Below are 24,785 nucleotides of genomic sequence, written 5' to 3'. Positions count from 1 at the left end.
GAAACTTAACTGTTATTAATAGTTGTTTTAGAACAAAGTCACATTAGGCTATCTGATGTGTCTACTGCGGGGAATCAAACCACGGATTTTGGCGTTTTAAGTCCGTAAATTTGCCACTGTCCCACCGGTTGACCTATTGTTACTGACTGAATGTGAAATGTAGACACTATAATTATTAGTCTGATCACTTTCGAAAGGTAGACATTCTTTCATCAGGGTTCAACCGCTACGAACAAAAGTCTACCATTTGAAAACGCTAAAAATGTCAGATTTCATGATTTCTGATGCTGTGTGTTTAAGTTAGAATGATGAATACTTATATATCTATATATAAGTGCCTCATAATTTTATTTGTTTATATCACAAACGTAATTACATGTGCTGATATCATCGTTTCGTAATGTTAATCCCTTTTATTGAGATGTGCCGTGCTTAAACTTGGGTATGTTCCTATAAACTGTGAAAATCATGCCGGGTATCGTAACTTACGGTATTTATCCGCAGGTTTCCTTGTTGTTAACAGGCTAAATAAACCATTGGTCGCTGTTTGTATTGACTGCACAACTGGTTGGTTTACTAAGAGTGGAATAAAGGTTTGATTTCTAATCGGTCGTGTAAAACGACTGTAGACATCGTGTCCAGAGGATCAGCAGGCAAGTAAGCACATGAAGAACTAATCGGATTACTTACCTTGTGCTTGAAGCTTATCTGCAAAAGCTGAGCCTGGCTATGAACAGATGGTGCCGTTTCACCAGTGTCTAAGTAGATATGTCGTGGGAACTGCTACTCGTGCAGAAACTGGTGTGTAAATCACCACACTTCGCCTCGACATCCGAGTGGAAGAGCCGACTGGCCTGTCACGAATTCTCGTGCAACGAGCCGGTGCAAACGCGAGATGGCATGCAAACCCAACGCGCTCTGCTCACATTGTGCGAGGGGGGTGCGCAGGCGGGACGGGCACTCAAGACTAAATCACGTCCGACTAAAATCAATACGTTCAAGAAGTAGCAGTGCTAATTGGACAAACTGAGGCCGGGATACGGACCTACGGACCAAAGAATTAGTAATGGGTCCTCCTTTCCCTGGTGGCTACAATGGACATATCGAACCGTCATCGGCGTGTTGGAGGATCTGATTACTGCGGTAATTTTGTTTTCTATTAAAGGAAAGATGCTAATCACTTTCAAAGTTATTGCTGGTTATATAATTGTTAACAAATAACTTTGCATCTATTATTCTTAGAGTAATTTTGAATATCCAAGTATGATTTTAATGATGCCACTCATGTATCATAAGTATTTTTATTTGATAAGAAAAGGACCGATTATATACGTTAGGCCTCACGCTCATCGTATCATCTTAGTGAAACTGTATCATTGAAATGACGATAAGAAATATAAAAAAACGATCATATCTTTTTTTTCTTCCGATGTTTGTTCCGATTAATAGGCCTATTTTGTCAAAATGAGGATTTTACTCTTGTATATTATTTATGTATTTTGATACATACAAGGTCACAAAGAGAAACCGCTTACATATTAGGGTACACAGAACGCCGTAATAAAATACACAATGGAAAAGTTCAGTGGTTCGTTTTTCTAAGAGGTTAAATGTTTGTTGAACGAAGTATTGCTAAACTTTACGGCACCGAAGTGTTGATAAGCAAGTATACGTTAGGTATGAACCTGTAAAGTTAAGACCAAACTTTACTTATAGTTCGTACTCACTTCTCGCTTTTGGAACTATATTTAATCACTCACTTTCCTGAATTAAACAATAAATACCCTAACATTTTTTTCTGAAATGTTACTGTGTTCAAACCTCCTGTATTTGATAACTTATTAAAAACTTATTGGTGGCAAGATTGGAAAATCTTTGTCCTGTGATTGAATGCTTCTTAATGTAGCAGAAGTAAATAGTCTAGTTGGAGGATATTGAGCAACCCAGTAGGGGAATATTAAGTATTCTAGTTGGGTAGGACTTTAATAATGTAGTTTCGGGATTTTTAACAATTTATGATCGGAAATTATTTAATGATGCAATTGGAAAACCTTTTTAATGATAAACGTTTAGAAAATACTTAAAAATATATTGGTAAAGTGTTATAGTTCTTTGTATTTGGACAGTATTTCATATTTCATATATATTTTGTAGTTGAATAACTCCTGACTTGATAGAGAGGATATCTTACGTGGTGTAATTATTAAATTTATAATATACTAGTTGGAAACTATTTTGTATCGTGATTGGAGAATGTTCAATATGATATTCAGAAATATTTATGGATATATTTGGAAAATATGTGATGCTTAGATTGGGGATTCCTTAGTTTGTACTTGGGGATTGTTTGTTATCTGATCACGGAATCTTCAGTGTACAAGTTGGAGGAGCTTTGGTTCTATACTTTGAGTATTATTTATTTTGAAACAGTAAGTTGGTTAGTAGTGTAACTACGCAACCTTTTCTATTGAATATACATATATATATTTCATTATGTAGGTGGAAAAGCTTTAGTTTTTGTTGTTGGAAAGGGTTTATAATTTAATGTTTAATTAATGTGTACAAACGCAATTTATAAAAAATATGTCCAAGAATCCAGGGATGCTCTTCAAATTACTTCCTCCATCATCGATCGTGCTCATGCTGATGATGGCTGTGATTACGTGTTTTTGCCATACAACATAATTTCCATTGTAACAAACTTTTGCAAAAGATGATGAGATTAGTCTTAGGTCATACGTCTTAACAAATTTCACACAGATCCACACGAATGGCCAGTTTCCAAGACTACATTTAAGCAGATCGAAGACACCGTAATTCTTTGGAAGTGTGTTAAGAAACTTAATACGTACAGTGAATGATGGAGTTGTTGTGATTTCAGTCTCTTTGTCATGAACGCAACCGCTGTTTTCGAGGTACAGTTGGAAGCTTGTGGACGTTTCGTTTGGCATTACACTGTCGAATGATCGGAATCGGTATATATAGGTGCTAAACATGTCCATGCACTACGATTTGCTTCTTTGACGACATGCTACGGCATTAATATATATATATGAACATTTCTCTTATAAAGTGAAATACAATATTTTATGTAGTAACTGGAAAATCGTAAACAATGTCTCTAGTGATTTATCATCTTTTTAAAATAATTATAATTGACGAACCCTTAATTTTGCATTTGAAAAAGCAACAAAAAATAACATGAGTGAGTTATAAAGTTTGAGTGATTTTTTTATCTTATATTCGGAATTTGTTTTATCTAGTTAAAATATTTCATTTTGTTAGTGAATAATCTTTAGTGATGTAGTTGTAGTCTTTCATATCGTAGCTGGGGGATATTTTCTGATGTAGTTCTTTGCGTAGTTGGAGAATATCTTCTGATGTAGTTATTTATGTAGTTGGAGAATATTTTCTAATGGTTACATGCGCAGCTGGAGAATATTTTCTGATGTAGTTCTTTGCGTAGTTGGAGAATATCTCCTGATGTAGTTATTTGTGTAGTTGGAAAATATTTTCTAATGGTTACATGCGCAGCTGGAGGATATTTTCTGATGTAGTTCTTTGCGTAGTTGGAGAATATCTGCTGCTATGATTAAGGAATCAGTTTATGTTTCCAGGGAACATTTCATTCTGTAATTACAGAATCTTTAATGTTGTAACTGGAAAACATTTAGTGATGTGGTTGGAAAATAGTACATGAAGTATGTAGAGAATTATTAGCTGGTGTGGGTGTAGAATCTTTAATGATGCTGTAGGAAAATACTTACTAGTTAATATATTATTTGTAAATCGAAAATCTTTTATCCAGTAGATGGGTATTTTATAATGCGTTTGGAGAATATTTAAAGCTGTATTTGGAGAACCTTTAAGGTTATTTTTTCAAAGTATAATATATAGTTTTGTGTTTAGAAAAACCTTTGAAAGCGTGATTAAAGGATATTTTATTTTTTAGTGTTGTATTTTGATAACTTTCATGTTCTTATTATAAAATATTTTATGGTGTAATTGGAGGAACTTTTATGTTTAATTTAGGCTTGTTTTTAGTTGGGAAATAGTTTACGCTGTAGCTGGAGATTGTTTTTGTATGGTAGAAAATCTTAAGCTTTTAAATGGGGTATTTAAAATGTTCTGATTTATTAATGATATTTAAGAATACGCTTTCGAAATTTATGAGATTCAATGAAGAAATGTTGATCCCTGTATTGTACAGAACTCTTAATCGTTGTACTTTAATTGAACAGTATTTTATATGGCAATGGAAGGATCTTTTGGACAAAGTTTGAGAACATTCAGTGGTATAGATGAAGAATATTTAACAATACAACTTGTTAGTTTAGCATTACATCGTATTCTGAAAATACTTCTTATGTATTACTGCGTTAATTCCCATATATAATTGAATGTTTATTTCCACCACCATTGCACTGTAGTTTATAGCACAGTGTTTAGCATGTTGATGGTTTGAAAGCATCACAAACGTTTCATTATCTGCAGTACAGAAGAACCAGAACTTGTGTTTCAAATTCTTTTACATTGTTGACAGTGCACCCTCACATGTTAGTTCATTACTGTACCAATATTTGGCGGTTTTATTTGCCCGATTCTTACACATGCATGTCATCAGTAAATAGACGTTCTTTGTTCTTTCAGGGATTTCCAGTTCCTTGTTGATTCAAGCACAACCCTCTCCGTCGGTTTTGTTAAAATATTAGCGATACAAACTTTCTGTGTTTTATTTATGTGCTATACAAGATTTTGCGGAACCTTTACATAAGTTTTGCAAGTTATTATCATTGGCTGAGGAGAATATAACACAACTGTCTGACATTAGGTATATTGTTTAATGTATTTACTAAAATAGATCGAGTTTTAACTTTTTATTAGTATTAGCTTTGACTACGGACATTGGAGAGAATACTTTGATATTGTTATTGTAATAGTTTACTTTAACATAGACTAAAATGGGATATTTGTTGTATTGAAGCTTTGAATTAAAATACTTTTTTCCTATTTGAGTGTTTTACTGTATAGTTATAAATGGACTTTGTCAATATAGACAGTAAAATCTATAATTTCTTCGATAAACATATCACGACCAATGGTATTGAAGAAGTAGATCTTAGTTAGCGACAAAGGTTTTTTCAGGAAGAATCCAAACATCAGTTGATAATAATATTATTAAATAAGTTATTTTTGAGCTTGGAATGTAATAGAAAGGTGTATTTTCGGTATATAAAGCCACATCCCATACAGTAAAACACTAAATGAAGATATACTATCAAGTAACATACACTGCTTTTTTATAGTACCTTAATGCTAAAACACTAACTGAGAATATGTGAATATTTAATTTAAATATCTCCTTACTAGATGTTAAAAACGAAAATACAGCTCTAAATATACCTTGTGAATATATCACTGGAAACGTACGATCGACATTCGTGTATTTCAGGTTTTTATATGTATGTGTGGGCCGGACTTCTTATTGTAGATGGCTGTGACTTATTGGCGATACATTTGAACGATAAACAAACAACACACACCATCCACTTGTTTTAAAATAATATATTAAAACAAGTCAAATGTATATACAAGTGTTCGTTATACAGTTGGTTATCACATTTGTAACCAGTGTCTTTTTCATTAAATTTCACACAGGCTGGTTCAGTTACTTTAGAACACAAGAATTTGACAAAACGAATTATTCTTATCTGCTCTGTTATTACAATACAATCGGTGATAATATCACTTACGTTATATTGTTGGTCACCACAGTTATATCCAGAGCTTTAAATAATTGTTTATTTTTTTGTCAAAGTCTACACAGGTTGGTTCTGTTACATTAGAACGCAATTGGCAAGACAAATTCTTCTTCTCTACCCTGGTGTTACAATACAGTCTGTGATAGTTTCACTTCAAAAACACCACTATATGCTTTTTATGGCTAAACTTATAATAACACAATCTAAATCTAACTATCTATCTAACAAACTCCGTCTTACTTACTCGAACTGCATTTTGCACACATATTTATAGAATGACAGAGGCCTAGAATGTTCTACACATTATGAAATATTATGATAATCCTCAATCATAACAAAGAAAAATTAGAAGGTTCTAGTAACATGATGCAATAATATAACAAGCGCCAATTCACAACAATTGAACTACACAATGTATGATTCCTACACAGTTTCGTAAACAAACTTGCGATAAACTATCTCTTCTAAAAATAAATAAATTTAGCACTCAAATTGAAACAGTCGTGGATATCTAATAATAAGCCCCTCTTCAAGAAAAATATTTACAGTATTTTCTCATATTATATACAAAGACTGTTTTCAGTTCACCCACAAAGTCTACTTATACAGTTTGCACCAACATTTGCTGTCCCCTTGATGGCTTCAATACAGAACTGTAGTTCTGGAAGTACAACGCCTACCACATGATCCTCGCACTGTCAATTTTTCATCTCTGGATGTATACAATAGGCTGATGGTCTATTTTGGTGATTAAAGTACTTCCGATAGAGGTAGTTCTGGAATTTCTGGATAGCAAATATGATGGCCAGACACTCTTGTAGTTCTTCTCACTCTTTAACAGTCCGTCTACATGTTCTTGCAGAAGTATTGTTCCAATTCCAACATCTGGCGTAATGGCCTGAGCAATGAATGGTATTTTGAAGTCTGGCTTTCTAAAGATTGGCGAACTTCCTAACATGTTCTTCAACTTCTGAAATGCCATCTGCTGTGGTTGTTCCCACATCATCTTGTTGGGTTAGCCTTTCTTGGTCAGGTCAGTCAGTGGTGCAGCGACTTCAGCGTAGTATGGGATGAAGATGCTATAATATCCTGCTAACCCCAGGAAGGATCTGACTTCTGCTTAGTCATTGGGGCTGGTGCATTTTGTATGTAGGGTACCTTCTCCTTTCCAAGGCTATCTGTAAATCGCCCACTTTGTGTCCAACAATGTAAAGCACAGAATAACCGATGTAGCACTTAGATTGTCTGATAGTCAGACCTGCTGCCCTCATTCGCCTGAACAGCTCTCTAAGTTTCATCAGGTAGTATTCCTGTCTGGCTGTGTGAGTCATAATGTCAGCCACATAATGCTCGATGTTTTGTTTTTCTATTATTACGTGTATGGACTAGGCGGTTTATCAAGAAACCTAGTTCCTTTAGGTATTATTTGCTAAAAGTTGGTAACGCGACGTTTTAGTGTAACAGTTGACATTACCAAGCTGTAGTTTCTATGTTTGATAGTACCCAAGAAATGTATCAATACACATTATGCTCAAACAAAAACACCAATTCATTTTCATATCTGCACGCATTTTGAACCTGTTTTTTAAGTTCTGACATGCTTGTTATTCAGATGTTTATAGCATCCATTGAAAATGACATATAATTATACGATGTACAAGCGTTTGTATGCCAATAATAGTACTGAAAATATGTCTTTTGTTTTCCTAATATAGAATTTCCTGAGAAACTGCAATTGCATGTATTAATCAAACAAGGTTGCATAATATCGCTAATGTAAAACTTTAGACTTAACGGCAACTGTATATTAGGGACAGTCTATAATATAACACATAACAAGATCGTTAATATAAAACTTTAGACTTAACGGCAACTGTATATTAGGGACAGTCTATAATATAACACATAACAAGATCGTTAATATAAAACTTTAGAGGCAGAAATATAAGTGCAAATCTAACCGTATAATTGTCTCTACAGGATGCCTTAAGTGTGTGCTATATCACAAGTTGCCGTTAAGTCTAAAGTTTTACATTAGCGATCTTGTTATGTGTTATATTATAGACTGTCCCTAATATACAGTTGCCGTTAAGTCTAAAGTTTTATATTAACGATCTTGTTATGTGTTATATTATAGACTGTCCCTAATATACAGTTGCCGTTAATCTAAAGTTTTATATTAACGATCTTGTTATGTGTTATATTATAGACTGTCCCTAATATACAGTTGCCGTTAACTTGGATAGGTACATTGATATTATTAATTGTCACAGTGCTATGTTAAGTGTAAAATACAATGTCGGGCAGTGTAAATACATATGTAATATGAATGACACGAACTCACATAATGTAGCTGTACATACATAAACGAGGATTTTGTTTAATTCATTCACCCCTTGTGAAATGCACTGCATTTACATGCCGCATTGCATTTAAGGGCTGAATTTCTTACATTTGCATGGCTGCATTTTGGATCTCTTTGTACACCCACAAGAAATAATTTCAATGAAAATACTGACAGTAAAAACATGAGTTTTGGTGGTTATTACTTGCTGAAGGAAGTGCTTTCAGTGAAGTATAATGTAACATTTTTTCGATAGACATTAATGTTCTTTAGTCGTGGTATCCTTGACCGAAATCTTTCAATAACTTATACATATGTTGTTCTTTTTCTAAAGCAAGAAAGGAAGTGGCATTGCAAATGAGTAAAGCATGGAATGCAACCAAAATTTCAAGATTATTTGGTCCATAAATGACAGTTTGTAACTGATGGAATATAATTTTGATGTTGAAATGCTTGACTTCACCGATATCTTGCTACAAATCGTTTTGTTCAAGTTTGCCAACAAAAGGAGCAGTACATTAACATTTCGAGCAGAAAAAACTAAATTGTCATCATTACTGTGCATGCAAAATGGTTGAGATAGGAAAGATGTACTCTAGAGGTAATAGAAATATCATTAAGAGTAGATGAGTGCCATTGGCAATAAATTAGGTAAGTTTTATTGTCCTTTTATTATCTGCCTCTTCTCATTATAAGCTTATATCTGTAAAATGTCAAGCCTTGGGTTGTTGCACTTAACTTCTTCAGTCTAAAATTCATCAAAAGCTGTAATAGTCTTAATTTTTTTGTGCATTTGCAATAGTTCTTTATAAACAAACAAGAATCTAATGAGATCTTCCTTGTTTTTTTCAAGGACAATAAAACTTGCTTAATTTATTGTCAATGGCGCTAATCTCCTCTAAATTATCTTCATGATCCGTCTATTACCTCTGGAGCACTTCTGTCCTATTTCACCCATGGTGGTTTTGCTGAAGACAACTTGTATGCTGTTGTAGTGGGACCATGACAACAGTATAAATCTCGTAAATATATACGTAAAATCACCAATTTTATCAGTTCTAGTGAGTTTGTTAATAACAACCATTAATGTTTGACAACTGCTAGAGAATCAGTAAAGAATGACTGTCCACTTTTCTGAAATGTTCATTCATTCCTGCTAATGATATTGGAATTGGTATCAATTCATGTAACATGATAATTTGCAGATAAACTTTTCTTCCAACTTCGTAGATAATGACCAGCAGCTGCTATAGACATTTCTCTGCCTTCATGACTTTCTCTTAAATTGACATTTGACTTCACTAAGTATAATATAGAGAAAGTTAGAGCCTTGTTCTTTGGGTTATGAAACTTCAATTGTCTGATCTCCCTGTCTGTAGCCAGGAGTTTTGTTTCAAGAAAAGTATCAAGTTGTTTCTGGTCAAATTAGCTTTCAGTAATGTATTTGTACAGATATGAACAGCTATATCTTTTGTAAATTTTATATAATAACGAGGGAAATTCAAACAAAATTTTCTAAACTTCCGTAGTGCTAAATGAAACGCATCCTCGGTTTATTTATCTCGAACTTCTCTATATTTAGTGGAATCGTTGTGCGCAACTCACCACCAAAGCTAATTCAGAACATATTTGTTGGGTATTCTATAACTTGAGTTCTCAGGTAGTACCATAACGACCATATTTTCAAGTATGTAGGAATCGTTGTGGTTTCTTTGACGCCAACCCCCTTCATCCCAGTTTCACTAAGCCATTCCTGGCTTTAATTAGGAACCACATGAGTGAACCTCTGAGCTGATCTTTTAACAAAGGACTTCTCTTCTAGGATATTTGCTAGTACTTCTTGTGGTAGCTAATGCGTATCTGCAACTAATATAAGACCCCATTTTACGTAGGTGGATATGGCCATGCCTTATGAGAAATTGTAGCATGCAAGTTAACTTTCATTCCGTCTCTCTAGATCCTTTTTATGTACTATCATCAAAGTTTGAAGCTGACAACGCCTTTCCTTGTGGACATCCTGACATTTGTGAAAATAGCGCAAACGGATTTTTTTTTTTAAATTATTTGTCATCATTTGAAATATGAAAAACAGTTTCACAACAAATCTTGGTAAGGTCAGATTTTAGATTCAGCAGAACTAAATTAGGCTAGAAAGTGGCATTGCCAATTTTCAACAAGAAACTTCCCAACCTTTCCTGACTAGAAACATATTCAAGATTTTCGTCTATAGGCCAGTGAAGTTTGTTGTGGTTGAATTTTCGTGTAAAGTTACTCGAGGGCTATCTGCGCTAATCGGCCTTAATTTTGAAATCATGGACTAGAGGCAGCTAGTCAATATCACCCACCGCCAACTTTTGGGTTATTCTTTACCAAGGAATAGTGAGATTAACCGTCATACATTATAACCCCCTCCCCTCACAGCTGAAAGAGCGAATATGTTAAGCGAGGGGTTTCGATCCCGCGACTCGCAAATTACTAATCGATAGCACTAACCGCCAGGCCATGGATAGCGAAGTAAACCTGAGAAAGACATAATAAAACTAATTTCATAAAGTCTTTAAAGAGGGGTGGATAAAACGGTACGAATATTCTTATAAAAGGATTTGTTAAACTCGAAAAAGCCAAAACATATATTTATTAAAACATGATTCAATAATGAGACAGTACACGACGGCTTACCTCTCTGGGTTAATTTAGGGGTGAGAATCATACATTTCAGCTTAGTTTTAGTTAATTTTTTCTATAGGGGGGTATTTGAATGCATAAAATAGTTTTGCGACTAGCAAGTAAAATCCATTATTGATCTTGCTAGTTGTGAAAGGCCTATACGTCCACTCACAGACACCTGCAGTCTTCTTTCATTGTGTAATAATGACAAACTTGGGTACAGTCTTTCATGACGAGACAGGGTCTTTAAAGCCTACGTTATAAAGTAACCATTCCTTGTGAAGACTTAATCTGTATTCTTCTACTCTACCAGTTTGAAATCTTCTCACGTACTGTTTCAGTAGCTTTCGCCGCGGAAGGTAAACATCTAACGACTTAAGGGACTAGGGGTATTCCTCTATAATGCATTCTACGGTTTCTCTTCTTTTGCTATTGCTAAGGCTTGATTAAAGTAGACCTAGCGTGCATTGAATGACCGAATTGTACCGAAAACACAAAAAAATCACTTAAATTCTGCGGAAATGAGCCTTCGAATAATTTAATTTCCGAACCTCTCATGATATATTTCCAGAAGCTAGAAAGACACACAATTAATGAGGTTATTATTACGTGCTTTAATTTTGACCATTTTGTCCAAAACAGCTTCAATGGGAGATAAATAGACCAGTAAACTGCATTTTGATTAATTCATTTTGATAAATCAGAAATAAAGATACACAGATAAGATTGGAATAAAGATACGCAGATAAGATTGAAATAAAGATAGACAGATAAGATTGGAATAAAGATACACAGATAAGATTGGAATACGACTGATATTTCAAACATTAGTTTCAAACACCTTAGCACTTTAAGCATAATTTGTTTATAAGCGAATAGTTATTACAATTAGATTTCTGGAGAGTAACGACAATTTTAAAACTCTTAATAATGTTTATAAGCAAGTATGTGTGTTTGAAAATTTTGGAAAGAAGGTTGAATTTGTTTGTGGAAAAATTTCACGACTGAAAAGCTTACACTATTTTTAAGAGCTAATTCCGATATTTGTTTAGCTAACCTAACTATTACTTGACTGATCACAAAGAAAATAAACAACAAAAACAAACTGAAAACCGTTCTTATTTGTAAACTATGCCGTTAAGAATGTTATTAATGAGCATTGATCAAACATATAGCATCTTACATTTCACACTTTGCCATTTGTCAACACTACACCTATTAAAAACTTTGATAAATTAAAGAATCGGTAAAGATGTGAAAAGTTCTTATGGTTTCGGTAATAGTTTTTATTGGCCGAAATATGAAACAAAATCAACTCAGTTTCAACATAGTTTCACGTCAGATATTTAAACTGATAGTGACCTTCACGTGTTTAGAGTGCAGATTTGAACTAAGTACGTGGGCAATAATGTACTACTATGCGCATCAATGTTAACTGATATAAAGTTTATTAGGAGCTGCTAAAAATAAGTTTATCTGGGTAATCGCTGGATGTGATAGATGACAGGTGAATAGGTGCACGAATTATTACGTCTTTCTCTCCTGATAGAAGTCGAAGGCAGTTCTTCAAACCATTAGATCAAGATAGAGGAACACACGCTCCTACAAACACGAAGTATTACATCTTTCTCTCCTGATAGAAGACGAAGGCAGTTCTTCAAACCATTAGATCAAGATAGATGAACACACGCTCCTACAAACACGAAGTATTACATCTTTCTCTCCTGATAGAAGACGAAGGCAGTTCTTCAAACCATTAGATCAAGATAGATGAACACACGCAGTTTTTCAAACCATTAGATCAAGATAGATGAACCTACACTCCTACAAAGGCGTTTACTTATCTATCTATCATTGTTTCAATTTCTATGCCCATTTATATGTGTAATTCTCTCCATTTATTCTCTCTTTCTATCCTGGTCCTCAGATTTGTTTTGTCCGAATGATGGATTCTTTATATACAAATTTGTAAAGCTTAATTCTATCGTTACTGGCAGAATACTTCACTGGGATTATTGATAATTCTCGTAACATAGTCAAACATATGGGTTTTTTTTTAACGTAAGAGGCTTATTCTGCTAATTGCAGTATCAAATGTTCTAAGTATACGTGGGATATACAGTACGTATACATGTTTATGTGACAGTACTAAGAATGATATATTTCATTCTTGTTGGTTCGGGATGTCCCAACGACATGCCAATCAATAATTTACTGAATTATTTAAAAACATAACGCCGATTCTACGTGATGTTTAATAATTATAAATACTTGTAGGTTCTTATTAGTCCAGAGACACGGAGGCAACTCCAACTGAAACAAAGTGGGAAAATACACTAATCATTGTAATACAAAGATACGATACCCTATAACCCAAGAGCTTTCGAAAGGTGGACTTTTCCTCTTCGGGGAAAAAGTAGTCATTGTAATGTCAGATACGCTGTGTTTAATTTTTAGGATTATTTTATATGCAGAGACAACCAAGAGGAGTAGGTAAAACATATAGTGATTTTTAACATGAAAGCAGGATTCCATAAGCTAGTAGACTACTGTGATATGTTAGAGAAAGCAGGATTCTACAAGCTGGTAGACCACTATGATATGTCGGAGAAAGAAGGATTCAAAAAGCGAGTAGAATACTGTGATATGTTGTATGTATAGTTGTAAGTCTGTTTATTCCCAAATAATTGAAATTGCAAAGACATGTATTTTTCATACACTTATTCTGGGTTACTTAAATTTTGTAGAATTTTGAATCGTAACTGTTGATGAGAAACAAACATTACAATACGTACATACTGAGCAGGTAGCCTAACTCACTAATTATATTATTTTCCATGTCTGATACTAGCTCTCGGACTTTGTTTCCCTATTCGCTGTTGGTTTACTGATACCTTCCCGATCCTCTGGGATTCTATTGATTCGAATATGACTTTCGCTCTCTTATACAGCATAAATTCTTTTTCAGCTGTTATAGAACTTCGAAAGCATTGTTAGAACAGGATATCCTACGCCTGGTGCTTTACCTAATGTTTATGAAAATCAAAATATTAACAATGACGCCTAAAGGACAAACTCGTTATACATAAAGTCTCATAAATGGCACAGAACAACACATTATCCTATGCAATGTGGTTGATCAGATAATTTACAAAATAAGATAGTCATTTTAACGCAAAACTGTAGTGATTATCTTTATTTAATGGAAAGAAAAGACCTCAGTTTACACACAGAATAAAAGTTTCTGGTACACGGTTTCTTTATTTTTGCATATTTCTAGTTTATTTTCGTTCGTAATAATGTATAAATATCATTTAATGTTTAATTGCGTTCCTCATAGTTTGAATATTTCGTTTACTACTTATCCTATTATGTTATTATATAAATCTATTCAAATATGTTTTTGCAACTTATGCATTGCACCTATATTTATCCTGACGGGAAAACACAGCCATAAATAACATTTCTGAGCTGTTATGGAAAGAGCAGAAAACCTGTAAAAGTTTTGATTACAGGCTGTATGACAGTTATCTAATATGAGCAAAGATATCAAAACGTATGAAGGACCGTTAAATAGCATCATCAAGAGTGTTAAGGTTGGAAGGAATCTTCCACGACTCTCTTGAATACTTTTGATATACTTTGACTGTATTAGAGCTCGAGAGTAGACCTCTGTGATATATTGAAAATAGCCCAACTAAAAGCTTATGTTATACATAAGAGACAGGGGAAATCTAGAACACACTATTGAGAAACATGCGAGATAGTAGAAATGTAGGAAGTCTTTTCTGATAATTTGAGATATCAGGGCTTTAAGTAACATTTGTGATATGTTAAAGATAGTATAAATGTAAGGAAGTCTTTTTGGACATGTAAAGTTTCTGTGATATGCTGGAGTTAGCAGAACTGTACAGGAAACTTCTGTGGTATGTTGTACATAAAAAACTTCTTTGATATTTGGAGTATAGCAGACATCTGTGAAATACTGGTGACAACAGAACTCTAGAACACATTTTTGTGATAACTAAGAAATAGCGCAGCTATAGAATGCTGTGATATGGTGGAAAAAGCAGGATTCCATAAGTTATCAGACTAATGTGGTATGTTGGATAAAGCAGAATTCCATAAGCCAGGAGACTACTGTGATATGATGTAGAAAGCAGGATTGCATAAGCTATCAAACTAATGTGGTATGTTGGAGAAAGCAGAATTCCATAAGCTAGGAGACTACTGTGATATGATGTAGAAAGCAGGATTGCATAAGTTAGTAGACTATTGTGATACGTTGGAGAAAGCAGGATTCAAGAAACCTGCAGACTACTGTGTTATTTAAGTAGAATTCCATAAGCTAGCAGTTTACTGTGATATGTTGCAGTCAGCATAACATAGAACTGAACACTGTGACGTGTTCGAGTTAACAATTAAGTGATATATTGAAAATGACAAGACTCTAGTGGAAGCTTCTGTGACACTGTGGTGTTAGCAGACCTCTAGACCTGACTTTGTGATATGTTTGCGACAGTAGGAGTCCAGAGTAAACGTCTGTGATATGCAACAGATATCTCAACTGCGAGGAAGACTTCTGAGATAGGTAAGATATAGTATAACTGTAGGGAGACTTCTGTTAAATGTTAACGATATAAGAACTATAGAACATGCATCTGTGACGTGTAGAAGATAGTTGAACTATAGAACAGATTTGTTTAATAAGCAAAGACAGAAGAAGTATATATAATCCTTCTGTCAGTTACTGCTGGCTCTCAATAAACTTTTGAGATATGTGTAGTATATCAGAAGTATATAAAAGACTTATGTAGCATGTAGGTGTTATCAGGACTAGACTTAGACTTCTGTGATATGTTTGAGATATCAGGATTCTGGCATAAGTTTGAGAAAGCAGAATTTTCGGACACACTTTTGAAGTATGTAAGAGATAGCAAGACTGTAAAAAAATTTTGAACCTTGCATAGAGTAGTATATGAATAAAAGATACTTGTGACATGCAAGATATAGTAGTAATGCACGGAGGACTTTTAGAACTACTGGGGGTTATTTGTATGGCATATTTATGGTAGCAGAACTGTTGGGAAGATGTTTGGAGCATATGAGAGATAGCACGCCTGTAAGTAAGAATTTCGGCACATATTGAACCACCAAGGATGTAGGTAAGACCTTGTAGAAAATCGTAGAACTGTATGGTTGTCAGTTAGACAGCAGACGTCTTCTATCTAAAGAGATAACAGAACTCTTCCATTTAGTTTGTAGGTATTTAGTTCTTTTACTGGATTAAACGCAAGGTCTTGTCAGCTCTGGGTGTAGCAGATATAGTATGGGTGGTGTACTGTTATGTATTATTATTTATTTACACTAAGAATCTAAAGTCAGGCAGTGACTTAAGGCATAACTGAAATCAATGGTATTCCGTTGCTGCAGTTTGAGTGGGATGCTGTAACTGAACTTCTCTTGAGTTAAATAGAACATGTTTTAAGTATTGAAGTATCTGTATAGTAGCCTGTTGGTTTGTTAGATGTTTTTAGGTATAAAGAACCACATTAAATAGAGTTCCAACATTTAGTTCTTGAGCTTGAAAATGTGACAAAGAAAAAAAATCTTAATAGTTAATAATTCACACTTAGTAAATTCTAAATGTCCCGCCATGGTCAGGGTCGCCTGAAGTCTAGATTACTGAACTGTGTTATGAAGTTCAGTGTAAGAATCGTTTGGGGTTGAGAGAGGTGAGAAAGTGTTCTACTTTTGGTCAGTTCCAAAGGGATTAAGATATTACAGCACTAAGTAATTAGATAATTATTGTAAGAGTGGCCGCTTTTTTAAGGATTCGGAAGCTACAAGAACCCCTAGAATTATGAAACGTTTTAATTCGATATTAGGAAAACAGAGAGAGAGAGAGAGATGCGAAGGAAGGAAAATATGCTGCCAGTAAGAACCAAAACTAATTTTAAATCTGATTTTCTTCTGTGTTATTGATAGAGTAATAAAGATAGATTTATTTTGTTTAAATTTAGTATGGGTCAATTCCTAACAGAATTGAATAAAGTTGAAGGGAAAGCGACAGGCGAGTATAGCATGATCGTAATATAGTAGACACTTTAAAAAAATGGCGTCAGAAGCAGTCTACAATAGAGTGGTATCAGAAAACAACCAATAACAAACTGTCAATGTAGCAAGTTGATTTAGAATTGCCTTACGTTAAACGCAAGCAAAAGGGCATGTCCAACACGTAATATCCAGCCACTTTGTTTTACACTTTTTTTTATCGATGAATCCTATAGTATGAAGTATAATCTGAATCATCAGTTTTTTTAAAAAACTGATGTGATATCCTTGACCAAACGAATTATTCTTAAAAAAATATATAACGATTGTACAGATCATTAGTCATGTTGCCATCTACTGTATTTCTTGAGAACCTCCTTTTAAGCGTTTACGGTGGAATGGTTTACATGTCGGGATATTTAATATTCAGAACTTATTACTTTCTTTATAGTACATTATTTAACAGTGTTTTCGTTTTCTCTCAACGTATCGGGTTTTAAGCGTCGTAGGTGAAATAAGGCTTTTTTTCTGTATAATTTGCTATAAATAATTTCCTCCCTTTAACCGAACTATAAACCTGAGACTACTTCACGTACAACTCAGAACTAATGGCAATAACTAGGGTCTGGAAGAAGAAAAATTAATATACATTGTATAATAGCAAACAGAAACAAAGTCTAATGTATTTTTTTGCTTGAGAGGTGTAATTCTTCCAAACAAAAACAAAATGTTGCCCAAAACTAAATGTCAGAAACTTTTCTGTGAAGACAAATCGCTTATTTTCATGTAATAAAAGAATATATAATCACGTCTTTATTGTGTAAATCTAAAGAAAGATTTAGTATACTTTATATGGAAAAATAAAGAAACAACAACTTAATGACGAGTAGGTTTCTGAGAAACTTCTTTAGTATTCACTATGGAAACTAAACCGCATATTAGAGACTAAGCCATCAACAATTCATGCGTTTGTAGCGTCATGTAGAAACATAACGATGTTACTGTGTATTTAATTAAAGTTGCTGTTAGCGCAGCAAAGAAAGTTTATTAATTGTGCATATGCGCAATGTTTCTTAGGAAGAGAAAAGAAATCTTTTAAGAAATCTAACTTTTTTTCTTTTCACTCGGCCACATAAAAGCAAGGGTCTTTTGAGTTAATGGGTTAATTTTTTTTTGTTGAAGATCGTAACACTTAAAAAGGGTATCAAAGCTGATCAGATGATTATTAAACTAAATTCCTTCGCAAAGAGTCGTTCGCATGCAAAATGAAATTTTCCCTTTTGGACACGATTAATTGCGTCATAGATGCATCAAAATTTATTTAAGCAATATGAAAAGCAGAGAGCAAAGTAATCGGCTTTAAAAATCCAAACACAAAATATATTTTTCCTTGAGTAAACTTCAAGGTTATAATGTAATGTTTTTCTTGGGTTCTTTCAAATTTTATCTGGAAAACACACATTCTTTCGTCAGTATTAACGTTATGAGCAAAAATAAACCGGCATAAGTTAAACCTCATCTATGTTGTCAAAGACTGCTAAATATCAGGAATAGGCATTCCTAATTTTGACTCTATGGCCACAGAAAGGACAGACAGCCAGGACCACACGCATCCACAAAATGTTTTCCATAGTTCAGCACGCTGACCACTTAGCCATGTTCGGCCCCAATCTGCCCCATGATGGCTTAGCGGAAATCTTCCGGACTTATAACGCTAAAATTCGGTGCTAAGTCCTTGCGGTGTGCACAGTAAAGGTATTCTTTGTGTAGATTTTGTTATATAACAAACAAACAAACAAACGGCCCTTAACTATTACACAGCATTGAGTAAATTCACATAATATATTAAAACCATTTCTTTTGAAGCACATTTTAATTTAAAGCATCGTATTGTTTTTAGTTGAGGCATTCGAAATGCTTACTTGTATTTACTGGTGTCAAATCAAAACGTCAACGTTTTAATTTGAGCTACCAATGTTTTATATTTATATTTAATATGTTTTTCTTCTTCTTTAAGACGCGTTTTGTGTCTCAAACTAAGTCATTATAGGTGTTTCAAAAAGTGTTTCTCCTTTTGAAGTACAAATAATGTTTTTACACAGCTATAAATTTTTGAAGTAGACATTAAGAAGTTATAAACGAACTTGGAACTGTAAGGTGTATATTTATTATTAGATTATATACACATATATTTTGGATTTACTTGATTTGCTCAGAATTACCCATTATAAGATTATCATAGAGTTGGCTTACTGTGATATAATTTTGGTGTAGAGCAAAACTACTCGTAATTTGCTGGAGCCAAGTAAAAAAAAAAAAAAAATGTTTGCAATATTTTATCTCATCATCGCAATTATGAATTTCAGCAAAAAAGTCCCTTCGGACTTATAACGCTAGAAACCAGGTGACGATCAATCCCACTATTTGTTGGTAAAAGAGTAGCCCAAGAGTTGGCGGTGGGTTGTGATGACTAGCTCTAGTCTTTCACTTCTAAATTAGGGACGGCTAGTGCAGATAGCCATCGTGTAGCCTTGAGCGAAATAAAAAACAAACACATGACTCTGTATATATACAAAATGGTGGACGGGGGCGATTGAGCAAAACACAATTTTAATTTTTTTGCTTTTGAACAAGTTTGATTTAAGATAAACACTTTGAATTTTTAAAATATACAAAGTAAATGTTTCATGGAATTTCGCTTTGTTAACTTCAAACAGTGAGGAATTATAGACAGTCAAATACGCCGTAAAAAGAAACACAGTTCAAATTCGCTGTTTTTTTTTTTATAACGTGCTATTTCGTTACGATGAGTGGCTTAGGATAAGAAGTCCTCTTCCCACCCACGTGGTCATCTTACCCCACACCAACGACTTATGTTTCCACCTTAGACATCGGCACCAATATGCCTCATTCCTTATGTTAGTTTGTACTCACGTTCATTTGTACCACTGTCCTAGTTAAAGTGCAACTTGTGTATAACACACGGCCTTCCCGATTTCTGCCAGGATCACATGAATTATAACTCAAGTGACTTGAATGCAGTTATTAAAAACACAATTTATTTTAAATTGTAATTGTTATGAATTAGATAGTAGACAATTTATCGCATCTTGGGGTCTGTTTTATCCAGTATTTTAGGTAACTCGACCCCTCTAACACAAGAAGTGCATTTTTTTAAATCTATAATTTATTTTATTTTATCACATACTTATAACATGGAAATTGGAGAGGAAGCTAATTTTAGTTTATTATAAATGTTTGAAGTTTTCGTTGTATGTACAGTTGAACTTTTGTCCAAGTAAGGAAGACTTTAAAACCAAAGTTTTACGATCAGTCTGTTCCTCTGAGACTGACCAAAAGGAATGTTGATGAAACATTCGTAACAGAGTCCGACAATCCAGATGTTTATCATATTTTCCACCTTATTTCAATTCCTATGACCACAAAATAAAGTTCACCATTCAGTCTTTAGAAAATGCTGCCCTTGTTTTTCTAGACATTATTCTTCACCAACAGGAAGGACCACGAGCTCGCCATGTTTGTTTACAGAAGACTAACACACTGGGACAAGTATCTACACTTCTTGTCTATCCACATTCTCTCTGTTAAACATGGAATAATGAAATGCTTCTTTGATCACGTCCAGAAAAGTCTGCGGTAAAAGTCAACTTCAAGAAGAAAAATACCACCTTAAGAAAAACATTCAAACCAATAGCTATCCCTGCAATTTCATCCACACCTCTGGGAAAAAAGCCTCCATTCTATTAAACCCTCAAATGAATACTTTAAGTACTATCATCCTACCACGTATTCCTAAATTAAGCTAGATTCTGAAAAGGATATATAAAAACATTAACATTTAAGTTTATTTCAAATCCAGTAAAACACTCAAAAATAGTTTCAAAAGTAAAATATCTGACGTGCAAAGATAAGCAGATATCTCACTCCTATGCAGAAACGTACACTGAAGAATCTGGATGAACAATACCTCACAGGATAAAGAAACAGTAAAATGCCACTAGATTATTGAATCCGACAAAAAGGGAACTTTAGATGAACATAACGAAAAAAGGTCATATCATCAAGTGAAATCAACACAAATTAGTTAACAAAAGTTTCCAATACAATGAAGTCTCCTTTGTCTAAACTTTCCTTTAAACAAGTATATTAACAGATGATGAGATAAAATTCTTTAATATACACGTTTTTTTTGGAATTTTACTCTCATACAGAGGTTGAGTACATTATAAAAAGACGATTTTGGAGTCTCACTATGTCATTATAGTCCATGTCGCCATGTCCAGTCAGGCTCTGTCTTGAAAATAACCTGCAATGTAAGCTATCATGTCGATAACACGCCACTACTTCCTGCATGCTTTCCACAAGCTATCTAATGTACGAAGACGACAAATTTTCAGCGCCCATTTCAGCAGTCCGATCTCAAAGAAATATATGCACTGCATCTGGCGACTTGAACGGTATGTCTTTGAGTGGAATAGTACGCATACACGTTTTATTTTTTAGCTGGTTGGGGTACTCCACTGGTGAGCGGATATGTCGTAGAAGCAAAGTATGTCCACATGATTTGTGTCACTCTTCCGGACAATATCCTTCTTGTTCCAAAACGCTGCATTTTGCTTACCACACCTGAGGTACAACTTGTTGTATGTAGCTTTTTGGATGGTCCTATTATCCCAAGTTGATTCATATAAATGGATATTCTTGTCTTGGAGATTCTAAATCTCCTTCATAAATTCATCGTTATGGTCTCAGTGTGTGTGAATATTTAAATAAGAAAGTGCTGTTGTATACCCTTCTGAAAGTTATCAATTTTGAGTTTCATCACACTACCCTCGAACCACCAAACAATACCAAAATGTAGTTTTAATACATGCCTTTCAATCGGACTTTATATCAGCTGTGATTGTCAAGTGACTTGCTGGGTTGCACATTTTGTATATTTTTAACAATAGCTATAAGAAAACGATACTCTGATGTTCCTTATTTTCAATCTAGCATAATTTTTTTTTAAGAATTACGAAAAAGAACCTGTAATCCCCTGTTTAGGTAATTTTGCATCATAAAAACTGTTGTTCATGATGATGAAATTTTAGCTGAAAGTCTGTTCGATCAATGTTGTTGTTTTGTTTTTTTAGTACAAGCTGTACTTCTATAGAACTGTGGTTTAGAAGGATGCTTTAAAAAAGAAGAAAAAAATTCGATGATGTTCAAACTCAGCTTGAATTTACACATACTTGAAGGATTTCATACATGTTCTAAAATTAAACACGAAATGACATATTGATTAAAAGCAGGTTTGTTGAGTTAAAACATATCCCCTGTGGTTTCGAAAGTGGATCACAGGAGAAATATTTTTTACTTGTATTAACGTGAATAATATATTTGTACGCACATCAGTTTATTGAAAACATATTGTCAATCAAGAGATCAATCTTCAATGTTTTTACATCATTATTCTTGTATTTCAGCCCTATCCTCTTGAATATAGATTTTTGCATCAATAATCTAAAAAATATTTGTCCCAAAGTTAATTACTTATCGAGTTTATAAGTGAATTAGATAAGTATGCAGGGTGCAGGAACTGAAAAGTATTTCAAATAAATGATTTAAAACTAAAGAAGAACAGAGTAAAGGATTAACAATGTTTTACTTGTGGCAGAATATTATCATTTCATAATGAAATTTTAAGTGGATGTATATATATATATAGCTTAAATGGAAATAGAAATTGTCTGCTCTTTTTTATATGCATTCTTAGCTATACTACCAAGAATGATCATAAACGAAGAAACAGCTACACAAGAGCTGTGCATAACCGTTTGCAATTTGTAAGTGACAGACCAGAGAGAAGGCAGCTAGTCAACAGCACCCACCTCCAACTTATGGGCTCCAACCGTCTCAATGAATAATGGGATTTGGCCGTCACTCTTATAACGCACTCACAGCCAAAAGTATGGAGTACATTTCGATGGCAAGAAGTTGAAAACAACAAAGTCTTGGATTCACAATTTGGGTACGTTAGCCTCTGGGCCACGTCTCGCTTCATAGACATAGTATTTGTAAAATAAATACAATAAAATCACTCTTGCCTTTTAAAACAATAACAAATGAATCGTAAATTGAAATTATATATATTCTAATGTTTATTGAGTTGGTTGATCTTATTTACTACCTTTTATAATATAGTTTCTATATAAATATTTGATTTCATGTTTACTTCCTTCTCACTATATAGAGAAATATTATTAACATGTGGTGGGAAAGTACCAACTGAAGTATTGTGCTCTTAAAATTACCACTAAATAGAAAAAAAATAGAGAGGGAGACTTTTCCAGCAGTGGCTGTCGAGTCTGAGGGGGTGATCAAAAGAAGCAACGTTAAAGTACGGTGATGGGTGAACCAAATAGCATGAAAAAGCGTTATCAACATGAAGTCATTTACAGTTGATTACTCGGGATAAAATATTTGAACAGTGTTGCAGAGAAACTGAAAAGAAAGAAAATAAGATATGGTGAACTTTTCCATTTCCTAGAAACAAGTTTACTCAATGAGATCTCCAAAGTTTTATGTAGGAAACTTATCTAACATAATCAAATTTTATGTTTTACTCGCATAAACAATTTTGCAATGTAAAAATCACTTATAAAAGTGAGCAAAAGCAATTATAATTTTCCAGTTGTATCCAAAATGTGTTTTTTCGTTCATTTAAAATACTAAGAAGATCCATTCAGCTAATCGAGCCTATAGTGAGTCAACATCTTTTTTAATGTCTTACAAAGGAGACATTACTACTGTTGACCCTTACTTTACCCTATATGTGGTAAAGATGGACAGAGAATGCTTTAAAAGCAATATGGTTGTGAGTGTGGTAATTTCATCCCTTATGACTTAAAAGTTTCACACACACACACACACATTTATATATATATATACATAGGTTGAATTATGATAAATATTGAAGTGTTTTTTATACAAGTGAATGTACATTTTATGCCGCCCAACTGTTAATAATCCATCTAAAATTATGTGAACGCTTATTGTAGTTAATTCTGAATGTGATGCCCAGTGGTCATCAGAGGGTGTATATAGAAATAGCGGTAGACGTCCTTTTCGTGACAGAGAACAGTTGACATTATGAGCAGAAACCTGTAATCAAATTTGGAAGTTTAACAGTATATTATGTTAGTTTTAATTTAAGAATTAATTAGTTAATATCTATTTTTGATGCACTATTTAATATTAAGTGGCCGTTTTATGTGTTGCTCGTAATGTTCACACCAAAGTGTGAACGAACAATTCGTACTGTAGATAAAGTTGCCGGAATTATTACTTTGTTTTGGTTATATTGGACATTAAGGGTAAACTTAGGACCCCCCCAGTGGCACAGCGGCATGTCTGCAGACTTACAACGCTAGAAACTTAGACTTAATTATACCGTGTATCGTGGGGGTTAGTATATTATTTCTTTTATCTTTGAATAATAAACTACGATTCACTAAAATGCTCTTTAACCCATAACTTTGAAGTGTTCTACTGGTGCGTCTGAGTTCCAAATATTTAACAGATAAATAATTTGTTTATCTATTGCATATATTATGGTTGCTGGTTTTATGACTACGGATGTGTCCTTACTTAGGATTTTTTATCTAATTGTTCACAGCTCAGATTTAAGCTATAAAAAAAAACATAAGGTAATTTTATTTTATAGTGGTTAAAATTTACAGCGATGTTTGACATGGTTTCACTTATTCGAAACTGTCCAGAAAAGTGAAATGATTGACATAGAGTGAGCTTGTGAGAGATTTATTTTTAAAAAATCTTATTTGTCGGTCGAATCATCTTTAGGCATGACCTGCAACATTTGTTTTGTAACACTTCTTTTTTTGCAATGTCGTCTTTACTATTTCAAGTTATAAAGATTTTTTTTTTTGTTATTT

General features: G+C 33.8%; 1 protein-coding gene and 1 long non-coding RNA gene across 3 annotated transcripts in view; one reads left to right on the top strand and one right to left on the bottom strand.

Annotated features, from left to right (window-relative positions):
* The window catches only part of LOC106472414 (cadherin-like and PC-esterase domain-containing protein 1), a 188,017-nt gene extending 186,908 nt beyond the window's left edge, over positions 1-1,109 (bottom strand). For both annotated transcript variants that reach the window (XM_022401816.1, XM_022401824.1), the window contains exon 1: positions 691-1,109. The gene's annotated coding sequence lies outside the window, so the exon portion shown is untranslated. The remainder of the gene's footprint in view (positions 1-690) is intronic.
* LOC111089400 lies at positions 1,016-23,486 on the top strand. The gene is made up of 3 exons (XR_002613686.1): positions 1,016-1,143; positions 22,607-22,861; positions 23,084-23,486. It is a non-coding gene; the product is annotated as an uncharacterized LOC111089400 (long non-coding RNA).
* Positions 23,487-24,785: the final 1,299 nt, after the last annotated feature.

Source organism: Limulus polyphemus, unplaced genomic scaffold, assembly GCF_000517525.1.
Source record: "Limulus polyphemus unplaced genomic scaffold, Limulus_polyphemus-2.1.2 Scaffold120, whole genome shotgun sequence".
NCBI lineage: Eukaryota > Metazoa > Arthropoda > Merostomata > Xiphosura > Limulidae > Limulus > Limulus polyphemus.
Note: the sequence above shows the minus strand (reverse complement) of the source record. Positions and strands in the feature narration are given on the sequence as shown.